The sequence below is a fragment of the Melospiza georgiana genome, chromosome 1, assembly GCF_028018845.1.
Source record: "Melospiza georgiana isolate bMelGeo1 chromosome 1, bMelGeo1.pri, whole genome shotgun sequence".
NCBI classification, from domain to species: Eukaryota; Metazoa; Chordata; class Aves; order Passeriformes; family Passerellidae; genus Melospiza; species Melospiza georgiana.
Genome location: NC_080430.1, coordinates 42,800,680 through 42,814,404, shown reverse-complemented (window position 1 = coordinate 42,814,404; position 13,725 = coordinate 42,800,680). Strand labels below are relative to the sequence as shown.

Here is a 13,725-nt window from a genome sequence, read left to right as displayed (position 1 = left end):
ATCTTTATGGACTTGGGCACACAAATAACAACATAACAGACAAAAAAATCCCTCAGATTATGGTATTACACAAGCAAGAAGCTAATGAAAATACTACAGGCTTCAAAGAAGCTGTGATGAAATTCTAAACAAGCTAATATATAAGAACTAAAGTAAAAAGTATGATTATGCTAACAAGAGACAAAGAGCCATACGTTAAAATATTTCTTAAAATGTATTGCAGAAACGTAGGTCAAAGAAACAAACATTACAAGGAATAATACCTTCTTTAAAGAGGTGAAAGAAAGGCTGAAAATTGATACAATCAACAAACAAAGACTAAAAGTTTAATGAATCAACTGGTATTGATTTGTGTGTAATGCAATGATTAATACCATATTATTAAAAAAATTATGTCAACAGTACAACATTCTCTTCCTCATTTAGATCTTCCTTTCCCCCTCTAGTTAATACTGTCTGCTACTAAGAAACCTTTTTTCCAAAAAAAAAATGATAGCAAATAATGTTGGTTTATGCTAAAAACACACAGCAATAAAACATGGATCAGAGTCAGCTCTGGAGGAATTTCTTAAATGCAAAAAGGTAAAATGTTGAAAACAACAACTGAACAAGACAAACAGTACTCCTATGCAGAAGTCAGAAGTAATCACAGGTTGAAAGGGAGTAACTAACCCACAGATATAATTTTGATGTGTAAATGTAAAAATAAAGAGATCAAATTGGGAATTACTCAAAACTAAATAACAGAATTGGGCTAAAATCTTATGCTTAAGGCAGAATTAACAAAAATTGAGGTATCCGGAGAATTATATTTATCTGAAAAGTTACAAAGAACAGTTAAAAAGAGACAGCATCACACAATGTCACTTCTAGATGCCTAAAGTCCTTTGCACTGGGGCTCATCTCACATTACTCAACCAAAAAAAAAAAAAAAGTATTTTTGAAATCATATTAAGGAGTGAAAATCAAAGTTTGCAACTGTAATTATTCAAGCACTGCCTCTTGAGGAATTTTAAAAAACATGAGATAAGTGAGTAACTTTATACAGAGACTTCAAAGTAGTTCCAAATTCAAACAGCTTTTAAGAAAATACAACAAATAATTTCAAGGAAATGTAAATAATATTATGGAGGATAGAGACTGCCTATGTTTTCCCCATTTTTAATACAGGTGAGGGAGGAATAGAAGAGACATCTAGGGAAATCAGAGCAAAACGCAGCAAAACCACTGCATTTAATCCTGGAAAACACTGTATCTTTTAAAATAAATTTAGAAGAGCAACATGTTTTAAATTACTTTTCTATGTAATGACTTTTACTGCAGGATTACCTAACTAGCTCCTTCTCAGAAATTACTTTTCATGCAAGCACTACTCAGCCAACAAACACAAGGATACAGTCTTAAACAAGAAGGCAGAACCTCTGACTCATCTTCAAGCCAGAGAGGGATCAGAAGTTGGAGTACAGATGTGGGAAGTCACTACTTTTGCCTGCCCCACTGTCATGTCTTTCCTAGGCATCCACTAAAAGCCATTGTTAAAAAAAAAATAATTAAAAATTACAGGGTTAGGTAGATCTTTGGTTTACTCCTCTGAATGGCTTTTTAATGTTCTTTTCTCTCCCATGAAAACAAAGCTTTAGCAGTCATAAAGTGCCCAGACTGTGGGGGATGTCCCTGTGTGCAAGACCTGTGACTTCAGAAAACACACTGGACTTAACACACTGCAGACTGAGCTCAAGCCCAACTCGTAACTCCCATGAACCTGAGAAGAGCCAGCAGATAAACAGTCTCCCTTGGATAACTTTTCCAGCTGTTCGTATTTGCAAATTTAGAACAGTATTAATAAAACTGTCAAGGCAGAAATTATGAATCTGGGTCATGTGATGCATGAAACCTCTTGAAAATAAATGGATCTATTTTATTAACAGTTTATATTTCGTTTTGAAATTGTAAATTGGCAAAGGAAATGTAAGTTGTTATTCAAGAGAAATTGAAGGGAAAAGCAGGAAGTTGAGTAGTTAAGTTCATTATTTCAGTCACATTTCCATACTGATTTCTTAATCTTGTTTAGTGTAACTCCTGGAAGTCAGATCCACAAAAAGCAGACATCTACTTTTAAAAAAGAAATGTCTAAGGAGTATAGTATAAATCACCAGAAGACAAGATTTACTTTCATTACATTCACACTAGTACAAATATGTTATAGAACCAAAATACTAAAGTTTATCCAAATTTGCTACACTAGCATGAATGTACTTGTTCAATATTTAAAATATCTTCATAGAGCTGATTTTTGGTTTGGGGTTATTTTATTTTGGTTTTTTATTTTTTGTTTTTTGGGGTTTTTTTCTGAAACCAGGTTACAAATCCAACCATTATTTCTATCTGCAACCATTCAAAAGCAGTGAAAGGCAAGAACATGCCTTTCGTGATTACAAGAGAACTATTCCACAGTGAGCAAAACCCAGGGTAACATTCCCACAAGCTGTAAGTTCTCCAATGCCAACAGCAAGGTCCCCTCTCATTTTGCAGTGTGCCAAGTGAGCACACAAACAGCACTGAACCTCTTCCCCCTGATAAATGCAGTGCCATCAAACTTGTGGTCCTGTGCCAGGTGCTTGGTGAGCCAGAAGAACTATTCTGTTCTGCACAGCCACCAACAAGAGCAGAAGCAGCAGCAGCTGTGTTTTGCAGCAGTGGGTCCCCAACCTCGGCTCTTCCAAAACAAAAATTGCCAATTAGGGTAAAATTCCTGAAATTATGAACAGTTAATTTGATTTCTATAGTGGATTTACCACAGCAATTCCTGACAAAATCTACTCAACTGAACAAAAAAAAGAAAAAAAAAAAAAAACCAACCTAAAAAAACAGTAGCTGTGCTGCTGGTTAGCTGATAAAGTGCATTCCAAACGTCAGCTTGGGGAGACGTTAATATAATTTTGCATCAAAAGTCTATTTTATAATCTACTACTTATAGAAACTTTCAATTAAAGTCAGAAATCTGGACCTAGACTAGCCTAGAACCAGTCCATACTCTGAAGCAAAGTGGTCTCTGGTTACCAACTGCACAAGTGAAGAAGCCAACACCTGAGAACATCTCCTCATTTGAACCTCTGTCCTCTGCTGGCCTTTGCCAAAGGAAAGTACCACAGCAAAATCATGTTGTTGTGAGAGCAGAGGGCAGGGAGATCATTAGTTTCCTTGCTAGGACTCCAGATACCAGTGTTCTGACATTAAAATAAGCTAAATTCAAACACTATGAACAGATAAAACAAAATAAAACAAAACAAAAACGCAACCAAAAAAAACCCCCAAAAGCCACCAAACCAAATTTTATCTTTTAGTGGCAACAGTTTTTAGTTTAGTGGGTCTTGCATGTTTCTGAGAGGAGCAAAAAACACAGGAGGAAAGTGAAAAGTAATTCTGTCAGGGAAGCAATACAGACAAAGAAAAATTTTCATAAAGCTCAGGAAGTTCAATTAAATTAAACTGTCTTTAATAGATGTCAATAAATTTATGAGCAAACATTTCTGTAATATACATAAGAAGAAAGCATGACCAGACCTCCCTTCCCTCCTGTAGACTGAACTGGCTTCAATAGAGAGTCTTGCTAATGGGACAAAATTATCACAGCTAAAGGACTTCAAAAAGAGCGTTTCTTCTGCTACTTCGATAAACGCTGCTTTTAAAATCACATATTACTATGGAATTTTATGGAATAATAATGGAATAACATGGAATTTTAAAATCTATATTATTAAGGAATTTTTCTTTCGAAATTTCATTTTATCCACAAACATGTCCAAAATCCTGGGAGAAGAGAGGGGAGAAATGACAAAACAGTTATTACATGTTGAGTCTATTTCATGGCTTCTTCACCTCTCCCATTAATCTTCTCTTCCATGAACACCCACATGCACACACTCACAATCCTGACACCTGCCACAATCTGTAAGCTCCATCTACCCTATTTATTTATTTATTCCCAAAGCAGCATAGCCCATTTCTCCCTCATTTCAGCCTCCTCCCTGCTGAAACTCCAGGGAAGCACTAGGACTGAAGGGCAGCCTTCCTGCCTCAGATTCAATGCCTCTTGCCACTCCAGCACAGTGAAATGTGTCTCAGTTCTCAACTGGAATATGCTCAGTACAGGTGGAAAGTTCATGTGTTTACACCTGATGTGCCTCTTTAAGACATTACAAAGCACATAAACCAGAGATGTTTCAGAAGCTTGTATCTTTGCCAAGTTTGGACAGTTTTCTAATAGGAGCATCCCAAAGCACATTCTTTAGATCAGAGTGAAACTTCTGTCAGCCTGCACACTGCTACCTCAGAGCACAAACACAATGCGTCAACACAACAAAAATCTGATTTTTATATATTTATAAATAGTCTACCTTTATTTCTTCACCTACAGATCTTCAACTTTCACAAAAGGTGGAAGGCATTTACTTAAAATACAAAACCTCAAAACTCCAAACTTAAAAGAACCTGTCCAGCAGGAAGAGTTTCAGCCTGTCCCATTAAAGTGTGGCTGAGGCAGATGCAAGCGAGCAGACGCTTATTACAGAACGTGGTGGGCAGCGTGAGCAGACAGCATTATCCAGTCCATTTATCATCTGTAACAGAACATCCCTTTCCTCCCCTCACATCCTGAGCACACACACACACACACAGAGGCTGCCCAAGGAAACCTGGCAGCTCCATTTCTGCCAGAACGTTTCACAGACTGTCAGAAGGGCAGCAGCAGATCACCCATCTTCTGTTCACTGCACCAGCACATTTGAAACCTGGACACGCTCAATGGAGTGCTTAAGCTTATGTTTAGTTTTGAGCATATCTATGAATATACTTAGGTTCAGAAAAACATTTAAGCCTGAAAATGCCCAAGTCATTTGCAGAATCTGGATCTTAAAATTGAACGGCTGAATCATGGTGCTTTCTTTTTTTCCTGGAGGTGGCTGAATGCAAAATGTATTAAATTAATGAGTTTGAAAGGAAAAATGCCAGCGTGCATGGTGTTTCCTTGCATTTACACTTTAGAAACTGCTTTAGGTAGAACAGAAGTCCTGGTCTGTATTTTTACTACTAATCCACTGTAAAACGTCACAAGTAGAAATCTATGCTGAAAAAGATACCAGGTTTAATATGCAGTTATATTTCAAAGTAAAAAGTATTAAACTGCATAATGAAAATCTGGGCTCATTTTACCAGCTCTGGTCTCTAGAAGCACTGAAACACACCTCTTTCCAGATAAGTCTGTCTTACGCCTTAAAACTAATTAATTGGTTTCTCTCAGAAGAAGCAAATTTATTCTGAATACTACAATTGCTTTATATACTATCAAAATGGAAAAAAAAAAAAAAAAAAAAGAAGACATTTCCAGACCAGCACTGCTGAGCAAGAGACTAACAAATAAGACAACAAGAAAGGGTTTTTTCTTAAGTAAACAAAAAAAGAAAAAGTTAAGATAATCTCTAAGGAAACAGATTCTGCGCTCATGTTTCCAGGAAGCAACTGCATAAGCAATGAGTTAAGCAAAGCAAAAAATAAAATACTGAAACATCATCTCCTAGTGAGGAAACTGGTCTTTTCTACCCTTACATATTTTTGTACTCTCCTTCTGTTTTCAAGAAGAAATCTAGAAGACTGGTTGGAAAGCAAGCACAGCAAGCCAGTCCTATTTCTGGAATTTAGTCCTGCTCTTTGAAAGCCCTAGAAAGTATTTAAATTATAATATAAAAATTATATAATATATCTAAATTAAAGAAATATAAATTAAGACATGTCAAATAAACAAATATTTATTAAATCAAGGGAAGTCAAATAAATATTCTATCAAGAGATATACTAATAAACTCAAAAGCACAAGTAATCTGGTCAGTTACATAATTGTGAGTATTTTTCTGTCTTATGGCACCATCATGCTTTCTAGTAATTCAATTTTTTTTTTAAAACAAATTTTCTAATTGTTTATAACTTATTTTTACTAGTGTTTAAACCACAGCTGTTACGTATCATATTCAGCCAGTAATGAACTAAAGCATTATCTGGTTTTTATTAGACTTTTGGAAAAGATTTAGAAGCCCAACTGTTTTCTGCAATTTTCTCCAACAATAACAATTAAGATGGGAGGCAGCCCAAAATCTTTAGAAATTTTGTCACCAACTTACCTTGAACTGGGAAAAAACCATTAGTTCATTACTTCTCACCATGTACTTATCTGCTCAAGGCTTTTACGGATATTTTACACTGGGATTTTAAGCCCACCTTAAAGACTGAAGTATGAAAAAAAGAGGGCCAAGTGCTAGCAGGGAGGGTGTTTTATACCAAACATACCCAAGCAGCATTTCCCCCTCTCTCCAGGGAAATTGCAATTTTTTTTTTATCTATCACTACAAATTAAGGATTCAGCAAGTTCTAGAAACACCTGGTGAAAGAAAAAATTCTAAATAAAAGGTCTTCTGGTATCAGTCTTCCACAGAGACGCCTAATTGACTGCAGCTTGGGAAAAAGCAGTTGACCCAATAATCTTGTTGTATAAACACAGCACATTCTGTGACACAAAATATTTTATGATACAGCACACTTGCAAAACTGTCTGTATAAAAGCCTCTATAAAACTCCAGCATACACAAATGAGTGTTTCAGACATGTTACAGGAACAAGATTTTTCTCACATTCATTTATTTAATCCTGTAGTCAATTCAGAAGACATGAAAAAAATCACTGCAGGTGTAAATTTTTCTTGGAGGTTGTAAGTATCTGCTAATGGTTAATTTTACAGTAACCCAACAGTCTTCAAACCAGCATGATAATACACCCCTCTCTATGTTACCATTAGGTAATCCTGAAATGTTTTGGCACAATGCTTATCTCAATTTATGGCCAGCGTTTAATAGGAACTGGGATGAGAGTTGCCAAAAGCCAAATTAGCTAATGCTGAATGTAATGAACAGCAGAGCTTTGATCATGCTCAGAAATAAATTCCAAGTGAAAAGTGGAAAGAAGGATGGCCATGGAATTAAAATTGACAGTATGATTAATACAAGCCATATGAAGGTGCCTCTTAGCTGATTGCTAACGTTACATATTGGCTTCCACAGTGACAGGTATAGTTTACTGTCAAAATGCCCTAATGCTCCACATCAAAGAAGGGGGGAAATTGCCATTTTCTATTAATCTGTAAAACTTATACTTCTTTCTACATTTAAGTCATACATTTTTCTCTGTGAAAAGAGAGAAATTATGGCATGAGTCACTGTACTTATGCATTGTAAGGAATTCTGTTCACCAGGGCTCAAAAATTCCTCCTTGGTTGGACGACCTGTGATTAGTAAGGAGATATGAAGCACCATTTCTGCCAGGGTTTTAAAACTGTTAGTTCAGTAATAAACAGAATTTGTCACCTACTGCAAATATCACAGATTTTAGGAACTCTTTCTTCCTGCCTGAATGAAACCTCACTTGTCCTAGTCCAAGCTGAAGTGAATACAGGTCCTACTGAGCTGTGGACAGATTCAGGAAAGATATCAAAATGTACACCTATGAAAGCAAATCCACTGTAATTCAACAAGCCTTACAGATGGTTTTCCCAAAACTGTGGGGTGATTCTGGAGACTGAAAGACAATTAGACTTATCTCTTTTTTTTTCCCACAGTTTGAAAACTGGCGATAAATGGGTGATGGAAAAGGTGATGTAGCATCTACATTATAATTTAAGCTATTTTAAACATTGAAATTTATGTTCTGTCACCTTGACAGCAAGAAACAAAAGTGGTAACTGGTGTTTAGTTTTAAGGGCGAAATCTCAGCCAGTCATTCTTCAAGATGGTACACACTTTATCTTTTAAGTTTAACTGTGAATAACAAGTTCTCCAACTAGATGCACTGCATTATATTTACAGCCATTTGCTTATTTCTCTCACAACTCCCTCGCTGTAGTCTTAGGATGCTTTCAAAACTGATTCACAAGAACATTCATCCTAGTGAAAAATCTCTTTGCCTTACAACACCAAGATAAATAAAGAACCATAACTGAATAAACATGTTTTAAACAAAACATAGTGTTTCACCACACTGCCAATGCATCTCCAGTGAATGAGTCAAGATTTTAGTGTAATGCACAGCTTTCTTCCTACTGTATGGCATTCACCCTGTTCTAAGTGGTTTGCTTTGCTCTACTTCTTTTTGAAGTTGAAAGTAAATTCTGTAGGACATGGCACATTTTTTAATCTGGACCAAAAGGTGACTCATGCAATGTTAAATAATAAACAAAATGTCACAGGCATGACTCATCAGAGAATAAACCAACGGTATTGCAATATATCACACTCTAATCTGCAGACTGTCGTCTCTATTCCTGTGCAGTTTTAATCAAAATGAATTAATTGAAAAGGGTCCAATAAAACTAGCTAATCTGAAACAATTATGGAGGGCAAAATCACAACTGACTATTTTTCATATTGGGAACTCAACACCTGCATTTCTTCCTGTAAAAACTAAGGGGTTTTTTTGTCAGAACTATGCAAAGTCAAATAATCCTTTGCTTTTCTATAAAGGTCAGGAGGAAAGCTTTCCATTCAACTGGAGTATTTTATTAAACATTGCAGCAGGTGTTTGGATATGCTGCCAACTCCTAAAAAGCTTTCATTAAAACGGTATCTTAAAAAAAAATAAAGACCTATACATCCTCCTCAAGCCCTCTTTATCTGTCTTTTCTCTGGATGGGTATTCACAAAATTACACACCATTTTCTCTGGTTTGGAACACCATTACCTGCCCTAGCTATAAAAAAAGTTCTTCATCAAAGCTGCTGGAAGCGTGCCATGCAATTCTCACATCAGCTTTTATGGCCATAGCAGATCCCTGCAACAGAGTACAGCCCAGAGTTTAGCCTTAGCTGCTGACCTGCTTCAGCTTCTTAGGAACATAATTGGTTTGTTCCAGCTGACAAAAAGGGAATCTTTAACTGTGTGCCAAATTCAATTTTGAGACAAAATCCTGCAGTTAATGCTGAACTCTTTGTGTCATCTGCAAGTAATGGAGTTTTGCAGCAGTAACACACCTCCTAACTTTATGCACTCAAATAAAAGCAGCCTAAGAAACACTTCCAGAACTGCTCATGTCTTTAAGGAATGCACAGCCCTTGGAAAGGAGTATTCCTCACAAGAGAGGAAGAACAAGCCATGCTCTACTCAGTGGCATTCAGTGATTCTGTCAAGTACTTCTGAGAAATGTGAGTCAGAATGTGAATCCCAGCACAAAGATTACAAAGCAGTAATTCCTATACCCTCGGATACACACAGTTCCATCAGGGCAGTACTGTTCTCCAAAAATATCAACATAACCCAACACTTCCAGCTTGACAGATTCAGTGGGCATTTGTGACATCTCAAAAAATTCACGCTCGAAACAGAAGAGACTGTCAATTGAACTCCGATGTATAAGGAGAAATGAATACCAGCAAATATGATAATACATCAACAAATGCCTTTACTTACTCATTTAAGAGTTTTTTTTCTGAGACTTGGTAGTTTGCCTTTTGGAACTACAGTAAGAACAGAAAGCCAACAGTTTAATCTCAGTGGTGTAAGAGCTTTGACAACATGTAGTGAGCACAACTTCTCATCTCCCTACAAACAGCAAGGCTGAAAGCAAAATAAAAAAAAAGATAAAAAATAAAATTAAAAAGCTCTAAAAGAGCTCTATTTACAGATTTAATTGGAATTTTAAGACCATTTGGAGAAAGACCAACTTGCATCAAGGGCTCAGCATCACTTTGTTGCTATGAAACACTATCATACAGGAATAATCAGCTATAAAAACCTGCAGCTGACTCGTTCCATGGCAGAAATGATCTCAGCTGAGAAGGACACTTTCAATTTAAAATAAAGTAAGTAGCAATTTTGAACATGGCTCTGAAATATACCTCAAGAATCTCAAACTGCTAACACTGAGATGTCAGATAAGATCCTGGACCTTAGTAACTAAATCTGGACCAGTCCTTGTGTAATTATCACAATGCACCAAGCAGAGACAGGTGGAAAACTGAGACACTTCACTCATGAATGTCAACAGAACTGACCCAGGCTGTCCTGAGATTCTGATCCGCCCAGGGACTAAAGGAAGAAATCACCTCTATCTGTGGTAGTACTAGAAGGTCTGCTACTAGTAATTCAAAGAGGTAACAATACCAAAAAGAACATTATCTCAACTTCAAAACTCATTCTGGGAATGAGAGAAAGCTGTGAAGAGGCATTACTTCACTACAAGAGTAACTTCTGGCAACGGTGACTCGGGCTTGCTGTGAACCAGGACGATGGTGTTACAGATGGTATGTATCCACAGACTTTGAGTTTTGAACCAGTCCTGGGTCTGCACACAGAGACTGATGAAAAGCAAGTATTTACTTCCTGAATCTGGGGACCATTTGTACTTACTGATTTGCCTTATGATCAGACTGAAAAGTAATACTCTTTCTTCTCTTGAGTTAAGAAAAAACGCTGGAAATGAAAGTATTCTACAGTGCTTTTCCCTCTGCTTGTAGATGAAGCAAGTTACTGCTCCTTTTTTGTGCTAAGTGTGGCTAAGGAGAGTTCTTCAGGACAAGCGAGAGAAGCATGGAGAAAAAGGCAAAAGCATGTACAAGAAATGTGAATGCACATTCCTGTACATAAAAGTACAGGACTGAGCAAAGCTGGTGCATCAGGGCAAGGCTTGCTGCAAACAGAGCACGCCTTGGAATGGACTGTGATGCCCCAGCACTCTGCCAGCTTCACTGCCCCCAAACAGTAAGGTAAGCCAGTTCACCATCTCCACACCCTGCTGGCTCCAAAAGGGATAAGATGACTCCTGGGGTGCAGAGACAGGTGCTCACCTCTAAAAATAGGCAGTCCTGGTAAACTAATGCAATTAATGTCTTCAAAAGAAACACGTTTATAGAAGAGAAAATACTGAAGGATCACAACACTTCAAATCTTTCATCCAAACAGACTCCCTCAACAGCACACGAATCTCAACTACAAACAAAACAACAGCACTGTGAACTGTCAAAACATGAACAAAATTTTCACTTTGTTGAAACCCTGCCTTTTTCCCTTAGAAGTTCTTTAAGAGCTAATACTTGAGAGTAGAAATCTCTAAAACCTCCTGGCCTAGATTTTATCTTTTTTCCCCCTTTTTTATATCCTTGACCAAGTGCCGTTTGTTAATCTAAACACACACATCCTTGTGTACAAAAGAAGTCTTCCCAATATTCTCAAAAAGGTTAAAAAAATACAATGGGAGAACTTGTCCCCATTGGAATGCTTGAGAGATTTGGCAGTAGTTGATATATAGGGTTTTGTGGCATAACAATTAAGGAATTATCTTCTAACTTAGTGAATTGTTACATAAAGCAAAAGGTTAAAGTCATGTCAGATAAAAAACAGGCTCATAAATCAGTTTGGCCATTTACATTTTTTTCCTAACATCTTATCCAGTATTTTTACTCAGAGAAGAAATATGTTTCAAACACAGGAAAAAAATTTCTCAGTCAAGCAGTATTTGAAAGTAAGACCTTCCAACACGACAAAAATCATTATGAGAATAAAATTGAGCATATTTTTCCTTCAAACCTTGGGAACATTACCATTCTTTGATAATACTGAATGGTTTTGGATTAGATAAAATGACTTCATTGTATATAGCAATTTAAAATCCATTTTTATGATGATGCACCTAAGCACCACAGATACCAAGTTCTCTCAAGCCAGAAATAGCATCTTTACTAGTCAGCAGACTAGTTCACTAGACCTGGATCACTTTCAATGGGAACAAACATATTACTCCCACATCTGAAAAGTATCTAAACTGTTTACAGAATGCACAGGGATGTCAGATGTAAACCAGAAAAGTTCAAACACTGTACTACTTCTCCATTTGTTTTACATGACATGGTTTTTGTTTAATTTTTTTTTTCTGCATACCTGATCTTTTAACATTCATTACTATGTTTCAAACACTATATCATTGAACACATAGCACATATATATCACCCTATTTTATCCTGGCCCAGACTTTTAGAAATTTGAGTTTTCTATTGTTGCCTTGTGGGGAAGAGATTCTTTTGTTTTAAATAATTTTGCATCTTTCCATGTTGCATTTACTCATTTTTGCTTAACTTCTCTCCCACAGACAGAAAGCATTAGGTAATACAGCTCAAAACAAAAATATTTGAGGATCATTAATGTCCAGGATGCTTCTGAAGATATAAGCCATTCTTCAGAATCATTACTCTTCCAAGATGAATACTCAGACTTTGAAACCAGGTAAATGGCAAGAGTATTTTTGTCAAATTGCCTTGCCTGAAGTGAATATAAAACATGCTTTAGCATTCTAAAATATCATTTCTAAAGGAAAGAATGCCATTGCAGAAAAGGTTTACTTAATTATCCTGTAACACTGAAAGAGAGACAACAAGATACAGTTGTATTGATTGGAGAGGTGCTTTGTTACCCTGTTCTGTCAGAGGTTAAGTCCTTGATCTCATTATGGACATGCTTGGTTGTTAGTAAGGGTAATTTTTCTGACAATGCTCTGCTTTTGAGGGACGCAGATTTAATTTATTTCAGTTGGGTTAAAAGTTCACCTCTCCATTTCTTTCCCTTCTTTTTATTCCCCATGCCAGCAATCTTATCTTCACATGGCCAATTCAATTTTTTTGTCCTTTGTTTTTTTTTTTTTAAAGCTTAAATATATATGGCTGACCTTTATTTTAATTTAAATTCTCCTTCATACTTTCAGAATGTTGTCAAACTTGTTATCTGCAGGTGAACTTGTTGTGGCACAGTAAAAGTAGTCTTTTTTTGCCCCATCAGCAGCAGGATATGTTTAATAGGATGAATTACTGGGTTTCTCTGGTCAATCTATAATTCACTCTGCCATTTTTCAACATATTCCCTTTAGAAATGTACTCTAATACTCTTCTTGTGGCCCAAAGGTGCTATGCCTCAGGAGCTCTCAGCTCTGTATCTGGTATTAACAGTGAGGATATAACCAACACACAATTAACATGCCACTCCTGTGTAATCCAAAGACTGATGCACAAGACCCATAGTTTGCATCCAACACAGCAATCCTGGCCCATTCCAAACATGGTATAGTAACAGTTTAGCATTTAGGTTTACTGCAAGAATGGTAGAGATTCAATCATTAAGGAACTGCTATAAATAGAAAACCTACAGTGATGGCTCACATGCTGTTTTCAAGTGTTATGTGTCTTCTCTTTCTAGAGAAGACACATTTGTATATTTGTATAGCAACAGCATTTTAAAAGAAGATTCATTTAAAACCATATGGTTTTCTGAATATATAATGCTGCTTGTAACATTATACATAGAGCTGTTTTTCAGAATGCATACTTGTCTCTCTTAAATGCAGAAAAACAATAGATACAGCCATTATTTGCTTCAAATATAATAGATGTTTTCTTGACATAAAACACTTACAGTTTCTTAGAGTAAGTCTGGTTAGACTGTGTCACTGTGAAAAAACTGGTATTAAGATCAGGGATCCCTCGCATTTTTCCATAAGGCAATAAGGAGTTGCAAAATCCAATTTTGCCAATAAAAACTTGCAACTGAATAGAAATTATTAAAAAGCACAATGCTAATCAAGGCTTTGGGCTTGTTTTTATTTCTTTCTTTTCCCTTGCTATGAGACTTATATTCAAAAGATCACAAC

General features: G+C 36.3%; 1 protein-coding gene across 3 annotated transcripts in view; it reads right to left on the bottom strand.

Annotated features, from left to right (window-relative positions):
- ANO10 (anoctamin 10) overlaps window positions 1-13,725 on the bottom strand; it is a 122,224-nt gene that overhangs the window by 42,098 nt on the left and 66,401 nt on the right. The window lies entirely within an intron of this gene.